The sequence below is a fragment of the Chrysemys picta genome, chromosome 3, assembly GCF_011386835.1.
Source record: "Chrysemys picta bellii isolate R12L10 chromosome 3, ASM1138683v2, whole genome shotgun sequence".
Taxonomy (NCBI): domain Eukaryota; kingdom Metazoa; phylum Chordata; order Testudines; family Emydidae; genus Chrysemys; species Chrysemys picta.
Window position 1 is genome coordinate 88,962,073 of NC_088793.1, and position 9,363 is coordinate 88,971,435.

The following is a 9,363-nucleotide window of genomic DNA, read 5'->3' on the forward strand; positions in this document are numbered from 1 at the left end:
AGGCAGGGACACACCCAACTGAGTTACATGAATGCTTCTCCCAGCCACTTATGAACCAACAATAGAGAAGCTCCAGCCAATTCCCCCAGCTCTCCAGACTTGCATCCCCAGAATATACCATCTTGCCCTGATCAGAAGCTGGACCAGTGTAAGTTCATTACCCAGTCCACCACTCCATCGATGTGGAGAGGACACACAGCTTTCGTACACTGAGGTGAGATTTCTCAAGCTCTCCAACCAAAACACACTGTTTTATGTAAAATATAAAACAGATGCATAAACTACAGAAAGATAGATTTTAAGTGATTATAAGTAGCAGGCATAGAGAGCAAAGTTGGTTACCTAAGAAATTTAATTAAATGTGCAATCTGAGTCCTATAAACTAAACAGGATTTGTATCAAGCAGTGCTTCACCCTGATAGATAGCACAAACAGGTCACAAATCTTCAATAGACAGATTGGAACTCTCCTCCAGCCTGGGACCACTCATCCCGCTTCAAAATCTTTGTCCTCCAGATGTCTTTCCAGGGGTTGAGTTGTGGGGGGAGTGAGATTTCTTCCAGCTTGCTGGAAAGATCTTTTGCTATGATGTGGGTCAAGCAGGCTCCACTGTCTACATGCCCTCTATGAAAAGTGTCCATTGTATACAGTTCCTGGGATAGTGGATTCTCTTTAATGGGCCATCAGCATGTCTGGTTACTCCATTGTTGTACCTGAAAGGCTAGTTGTGCATGTCCAACCTCACCACATATTTCAGTAAAACACACATAGCAAAACTTCATAACTCCACATACAATGACAGCCCATACAAACCAACAGGATATTAATGTTCAATAGATCAAGACTTTTAAAACGATACCTCCCAAGGCATACTTTGTACAAACCATATCATGATCATATCACTATGGTGAATATGGGGGTGCCAGGATGCTACTCTGAGGTACAGAGTGCCAAACACCATCTGGAAACATGCAGAAGGTTTTCCAAAGATCTGCAAAATACATAGATGACATGTGGTCTGTAGAATTCTATGATAAGTTAGTGGAAAGCTAAACTGCTACATATAATAACCTGGAAAAACAAAATTACTTCCTCCACAAATGACATCCTGCAATCCCTAACAAAGTCAAACTTCAATGCAGGTCTAACCCCATGAATGAGGACTATAGAACTGGGCCACTAAGTGAGTAATTGTGGCTGTGGATAGTAATCTTTTATCAGAAGAAATTTACACCTCAGTGTGGGTGATATTAACACTTTTGTGGTTTCATTTCAAAGTGGAGCATTTGCAAATAAAAGGAGCATGGGGGCTGCATGTGAGATTGCAACGGTTTGAAAAAGCATTTTTATTTGTTTTGGGTATAGACCATAAAATCTAGAGATGGAAGAGACTTAAGGTCACCTATTCTAGATATTCAGTCTAGCTTCTCTCTTCCTTAGCTTAACCCCTTTGTTTCTAGTTAGAGCCATTTATTTCATTAAATAATTCCTCTTCGTCCAAAAGTCTTAAAAAGGACGTGCTTTTTCCTCCATAAGAGTATGAGTACTTAGCCATTGCCACTGCTAGTGATTACTCATGTCTCTCTCTCCCCCTCACTATTATTGGATAGGAATGTTAAACCTTTGCAAAATGACGTCCTCTGAGGTCACTCCAGCAGGCTTGGGATCTCACAGGCCAGAGCAGCCCCATGCTGTTCTAGAAGTACCAGTACTTTTCTCATTCAGGATTCCACCACTTCTCATACAGATAAAGTGTTCCCTCAAACCGTGATAAAACTATTCTGCACTGTGACTGATAAAAGGTTGTTACAAGGAGGAGGGAGAAAAATTGTTCTCCTTAACCTCTGAGGACAGGACAAGAAACAAGGGGCTTAAATTGCAGCCAGGGCAGTTTAGGTTGGACATTAGGAAAAACTTCCTAACTGTCAGGATAGTTAAGCACTGGAATAAATTGTCCAGGGAGGTTGTGGAATGTCCATCGTTGGAGATTTTTAAGAGCAGGTTAGACAAACGCCTGTCAGGAATGGTCTAGATAATACTTAGTCCTGTCTTGAGTGCAGGGACTGGAGTAGATGACCTCTCAAGGTCTCTTCCAGTCCTATGATTCTCTAAAGTCAACATCGTATTGGAATTTGTTTATAGTCACCATGATTATAAAAATGCAAGACATTGTTCAATCCCGAAAGGTCAAAAGAATATGAGTTCATTGATAAAAGTAGGAAAGGAGAGCACCATGCATTCTGCAGCAGGTGTATATGTAATGTAGAAAACGGGATTTGAATCACCATGTTTCTTCTGAAAAGCACAAACAGAATTCAGTGCAGATGCTTCAATTAATATACAGAATTTCTTCAAAGCTAGTGTGTTGCCTCATGACAATAATGTGACTGCTGCGGAACTTTGCAAAGTATTCCATGCTGTTACACATCAACATTCTTACTGAAGCATCAAATGTAGCATAAATATTGATAAGAATATTTACTATGACTCATCTGTGGCTAAAGACTTGCGGAGAAACCAAGGCAAAAACATTGAGTGAGAATGTTTTAGTCCCATATTCAGTTCAGAAACGCATAGACTATATTAAGGCTAATTATCAGTATTTCTCTTTGGCTATTGATGCTTCAAATAAGGAAGCAAAAAAGTGTTTTCCATTAGTCTTAAGGTCTTTACATTTTGAAAAAGAGATTCAGCACTTTCTCTTGGTTTCTTACAGTGATAGTCAGGAAAATGTGCAAGTCATTCCCATGGAAATGCTTGGGAAACTCAAGGCTTGTGACCTTAGTTTGGAGATACAGCTGATTATGCCAGTGTAAATTACAGGAAGCATAACAGTGTTTGCCAGAAGCCTAAAAATGCCAGAGACATCATAGTAACCAACTGGTTAGCACATGTTCTTCATAACACAATGAAGTATGCTACAGGGAAACTTGATGTAGAATATTTAATTCTAAAGATTTATTCCCACCTTAGTGTTTCTGCTTCCGGAATAGAACAATTAAAGGAAATTTGTGAGTTCCTTGAGGTAGAAGAGTATCATCCGTTGAGACATGTTGTTACCAAGTCGGTGTTGCTTTTTCCAGAAATCAATAGGTTACTGAAGTTCCAGAAATGACTAATTAGCTATTTCAGAAGTTTAGGAAAGGAAGAGTATCCAAAAGTAATTTGAAAATACTTTGGGGGATGAGGGGACTGCCAGTGAGATGACTGAACTATATTTTCTCTTTCTGAACTGTTGTGGAAAAAGTCATCCGCACATTAATTTTAGTTCACAGACTCAAGCCTAAGGCCCGTTTATTGCAATACATACCAATGTGTTGGAGTAAGTCTGAAAACTACCACACCCGATCACAGCTCGCAAGCTGCCTTTATTCTTACAAACCGCAAACATAGTACGTCATTTACAAAAATAAAAGAGTTGGGGTCTGTTCCCTTTCTCAGTACCTTCCTCATTATTTTTCCAAGAATTGGGTGCATATTGGGTGTGTGTGTGTGGGGGGGGGGGAGGCTTCTCAAGAAATCTGATGTGGTCAAAACTTGGCACCAGCTAGGGTACATTCTCGGAAGAGTGCATGGTACCTTCTGGGGTGTTATGATCAGTGAGGGGTTGACAGGATGCCTAAAGAAGGTATCTAATTGGCTAGTTTTGCATTTAGCTGGAATTACAGGAGAAGTTAACATTTAGCTAGAACTAATTTCTTCACACAAGCGGTTATCATATTTCAACAGCCATGAACATATTTCATTAGTGCTGCTGGTGGGACTTTTTATTCTTTCCCTCCTTGCCCTCCCCCCCCGCCTCCTCTGGTCATGACCCTTGACCGAGTTTGGCAGGAGGCTGTGTCACTTAGCCTAGTTCAGGCTTGTGGCCTGCAGGGCAGGCCTATATGACGAGTCTTCGCCGATGTTCTGATCGGTGCAAGGGAGGCCAGCCAGGCCTATTCCCCCAAAGAGCCAAGCTCTGAAGCTACTCATGGATTGTATTGAGGCTTTGGAAACCATGTGCTATAGCGTTCTGTCAGCAAGTGAGCTCATGAATGGACTGACTATGAAACAGGAGAGAAGGATTAGGGGCTAGTCCTTTGGCTACACCGTGAATTGTAAACTCAGGAAATTCTCTCAGGGTATTGCTGGAATGTAAAAAAAGGACTTTGTGACCTTTTATGAAAAAGCAAAGAAGTATCTTCATGACAAGTATGACTTCTCTGAAGACAACTTTCACACTGCAAAGTGTCCAAGTCAACTCTTGAAAAGCCCATCAGCTTTGAAAAGTTTCTGAAGCTGTTCATGCTTGCAGCATGAAAGAAGTGGACATGGATGAACTCTATGAAGAATCTGGCACTGTAAAAAGCCCAATTTCTTCTCCTACATTAAAGGATTGCCTGACTAATGAGGAGAGGTACCTGAAAATTTTCACCAAAGCACAGGGCAACTTCAAGAAAATCAGCTCTTACGCCTTTTCAATAATGTGCAGCACTACTCACACAAAGAAGGTTTTCTCTCTGATGACCACAATTTGGAGCAATGAAAAAAAATAGGCCAGAAGCCTGGGAAACAAGCAGGTAGAATTGGAAGTCCTGGCACATTCAAGGAACTATGATGGGATTGGAACAACAGAAACTTGGTGGGGCAGTTCACATGACTGAAGCACTGTCATGGATGGGTATAAACTGTTCAGGAAGGACAGGTACAGGAGGAAAGGTGGAAGAGTTGCATTGTATGCTCAGAGCTCCAGTATGAAACTAGAGAAAAGCCTGCTGAGAGTCTTTGGGTTAAGTTTAGAGGTGAGAGAAGTAGATACGCTGGAGAGTAGGGATAGAGTCAAGAGTGACATAGACAAATTGGAGGATTGGGCCAAAAGAAATCTGATGAGGTTCAACAAGGACAAGTGCAGAGTCCTGCATTTAGGAAGGAAGAATCACATGCACTGCTACAGGCTGGGGACCAACCAGCTAAGCAGCAGTTGTGCAAAAAAGTACCTGGGGATTACAGTGGATGAGAAGCTGGATATGAATTAGCATTGTTCCCTTGTTGCCAAGGCGGCCAATGGCATATTGGGCTGTATTAGTATGAGCATTGCCAGCAGATCGAGGGAAGTGATTATTCCCCTCTATTCGGCACTGGTGAGGCCACACCTGGAGTATTGTGTCCAGTTTTGGTCTCCTCAATACTGGAGGGATGTGGACAAATTGGAGAGAGTCCAGCGTAGGGCAACGAAAATGATTAGGGGGTTGGGGCACATGACTTAGGAGGAGAGGCTGAGGGAACTGGGGTTATCTAGTCTGCAGAAGAGTGAGGGGGGAATTTGATAGCAGCCTTCAACTACCTGAAGAGGTCAGAGCTCAGCTGTTCTCAGTGGTTGCAGATGATAGAACAAGCAACAATGGTATCAATTGCAGTGGGGGAGATCTAGGTTGCATATTAGGAAACATCATTTCACTAGGAGGGTGGTGAAGCACTGGAATGGGTTACCTAGGAAGATGGTGGAATCTCCATCCTTAGAGGTTTTTAAGGCCCAGGTTGACAAAGCCCTGGCTGGGTTGATTTAGTTGGGGTTGGTCCTGCTTTGAGCAGGGGGTTGGACTAGATGATCTCCTGAGGTCTCTTCCAACCCTAATCTTCTATGATTCTATGTAGAGAGCATGAAAGCAGAGCTCCAGATGTGTCAATTTAACAGGAATTGCAAGAATACGTACTCGGAGCTCCTCAAGAACAAAGAACTTCTGAAGGAGGCTGGGGATGGGCAAAAGGACAGACACAGATAAAGGCTAAATTTTGTCTTTTTATGGTCACGGTAAATACCATTTGGTACACTATGAATTAGGCACACTGCATGCTTCTCTCTAGCAATATAGTGTAGTTGAGCCATAATGAGGTGTTAGCAAACAGAATCACTCATTCCATTTCTATCATCTAAAACCTGCTCAATTGAAGTGTGCTTCAGTGGAGCTACATTCCATTCTTCTGTGTTATGGAGCTGATGAGGAGCTGGATGACTATATGTGTTTGCACTAATATAAGAAGTTTTCCTATGTAAAATGTTTCTAAACTGAAAATAGGGCAATCTCTGGAGGATTTGAGTGATCAAAAATCAAATAAAGTTATTAAACATATTATCATACTTCTGTGTGATTAATTATGTCTAAAGTTGCCTGAGAAAAACATTCTGAAGTCACAAAAGATCAGAACCGTCACTTAGCATGCATAAACTTGAAAATATGTATGAAAAGAAACTGGCATCCTTTGAAATGTTATACGTTAGACAGATTAGAGAAATAGGTGCAAATTTACTTCCAAGAGGTAACTTCATGTGCAAATCAAAATAGGATGGAATGACTTATCTACAGTGTGAGGGGAGTAAGGAGGATGACTGCAGCATTTTGCAGCATGTAACATGCCTGCTGTTGAATTGAAAGGCATGTCACATAGCTGCCTTTCAGCTTTGGCATCACCGACACAGCACATCATGGTTACATGCCACAGCTATTATGCAGGCACGTGGCAGTCTTTATATTTTGACATGCATATTATAAAATTTTGCAACTCCTATCAATTTCTTTTTGAGTCTATTTCTTTGAGGTCAGTAAACATGACATTTCAGGAGCCAGCAAAAGAATTAGGAATATTTGATCTACCTGTCATATGTGAAATTTCTGCAAAATATGGCCTAGGGTTTTTTGGGTTAGCCATTGGGAGATTAGTCCTTGAGCAGAAAAACACATTTGCTTCAGATAGTGCTACATTGATTGCCATTGAATAATGAAACATTTGTTAACACAGAGCTCATGCAGTTACATTTCTTTCTTATTCTTAGGATAAAGGAAAACTGTGGTATCTTGGACACCAGTGGGTGGTGTTAGCAAACAGTGAAGCTTCAGGCTTTTGGTATAGCTGAGAAGACAGATGGGGAGTAAATGGCTCTAAGCTACCTTTCTACTCCTCCAATTCTGGGCTGGCCAAGGGCCAAAAATGTCTCCAGTGTAATTAAATAGCCTTAGGGCTGCTCTAAGTTACATTCCCAGAAGCCTAGAATCTGGTGACAACTGTGCATTCTGACCTGCCTCCTCCCACCTCTAGCACATCTCCTCCCTGTCTCCTCACCCTCACATAACCCTTCTGAGGAGAGAGGAGAGGATGGGTAGTACAGCAGGAATGCCAACTTTGCATTATTTGAAGATTCTCTTGCATTAGGGGGAATCCTCAGCTGTGAACACTATTCCATATCAAGAAGATGGTCATAATTTCAGGTAATGAACTGACTAGAAGGCGCATTCTGTGCTTGGCAGTCAGAATTATACATGCTCAATGAGCAAAACCTGGTTAACATTTTTTTTTATTTTTTAGAGCTAGTTAATTGTTTTTTTTGTCATCCCTTAAGTACATGCAGCAAGTTACTCACACGAATACTCCCAATGAACCCAACAATGTGCCTAAAGTACTGACATGCTGTAAGTGTTTGCAGGTTTGTAACATAGGGCATTTAAACAGACTTGCTGGCTAATGTCACACCCTTGCAAATCTGCTTTTGTGAAAGCATAATGAAATTCCGATTAAACCCCTTATCATAATGGCAGGAGCCATGCTGAACTTTGCCCTGATATGGATGTGCATAGGTGGGATATTGTTTAAAATCAACTCAGCTAAATGAAAATACAGTATGTACCCTTCAGAGCTACCAAGGTCAGCAAGAGCTCTAGTAATCTGCTATATCAATGCCAGATTCACAAGGTAAAAATGTCTAGAGGCACTATTAGAGGGACCAACATGGCATAGAGGCATTACAGTTCACATATTTTATAACGGCAGTCAAATGCCAAGCTTCATTACAGCAAAAATGTTAGTGTTTCTTTCTGTGTGGCTTAGCTTAGAATCTGACATACAGCTGAAAATGAATACACACACACACACACACACACACATATATCTAACAATTTAGCCATCATTCAAATTACACATACATTCTTTCCCATATGAAAAACAGTCCAGAACCTTGCATGGGGCATGCGGAAAGTAAACATCACCAGAAGTTTGGGAAAAAAAGTTTTGAAGGGGAGGAGCTGGCCTGAAGAATTAGAACAGAATTTGGTCTTCTACAGCACCTCCCTTACTGAAGGGTTTTAAAAAAAAGCAATGAGTTACTTACAGTTATGCTGAATCCCCCATTTTTGTTTGAACAAAGTTCTTCTGGTGAAATACACATTTTTTGCCTGAATTGGCTTATGGCGCAATGTCACCATTTAATTGGCAAAAATAGTGATATTTGTCTTCAGCATCCCCTCATCTTTTGTGAGCATAAAATTCCACAACAGCCAGGCCCAGGAGACATTCTGTACTTCATACACCCAGCACGAAATCTAGTGCAAAAACGTTAATTGTGGGGGGAAGGAGCACATCAAATATTACAAGGCTCACAATAAATTCATGAGAGTTGGCAACACAGTGCACGACCCTTAGCAGCTGTCTACCACAGGAGTTGACCTTAGTCTTCAAGCAGTGATGACATATTCCCATTCAGCAGAATATGAAGCCTACAACTTATACATTACATGGGAATAGATGGAACACAATGCAGCTAAACCCGCTCCTGTGGTGAGCTGTCTTTTTGACCAGAGGTTGGAATAGTTGCTGGAATATCCCTGGAAGAATACCAGCTGGAAAGATATCCCAGTGTGCCCTGTCAGGTAGTTTAGGCTTCAAAAAGGGCAAGGTAAAATCCTAGAAAGAGGCCTTCAGAGAAGGAGTTTTATTTATTTAGAGCCAGGCTTACAAATCCTCCTATTCTGGGCCAGGTTCATCTCTGCTCCCAAGCTGAGCATGATGCAAGTGCCAGGGCTCTAGAGAGATGTAGCAGGGGTACAAAGGTTGCTTCATGCCACATTTGCCCCTCTCCTATTTTAGGAGTGACTGGGATCCAATATGTTCCTGGGTGTAGTTTAGAGTAACTGCAGCACTGCCCTAACTTGCACCCATCTGTCTATAGCCCATTGCTCCAGCCACGTCCTATTTCCCTGGGAAAGCTTCTGACACATCTCTATTGCAATGGCTACTATACAACATGGCATAGAGCTGTTAAGATAGTTCTACATCATCCAGATACTCCTCTTACTCTCAGGGATTTCCCCTGCTGCTGGACTGCTGGCTTTATGGCTCCCTTATGTTGGCAGGCAGATGAGGTGCAAAGAAGTCACAGCCCCATATTTGTCTTCTGACAGTTAGGTAAAATGTGTAAGAGATGATGGGAAAGAGAATTAAAGGCAATGTCTGTCACCTTTTCAGGGTAACTGCACCTGTATTTCCTCCTCCATGGCCCCTCAAGGACACTCAAAGTTTTCTGGCTCCTAGCCATCACCTCTTCCCAGCATA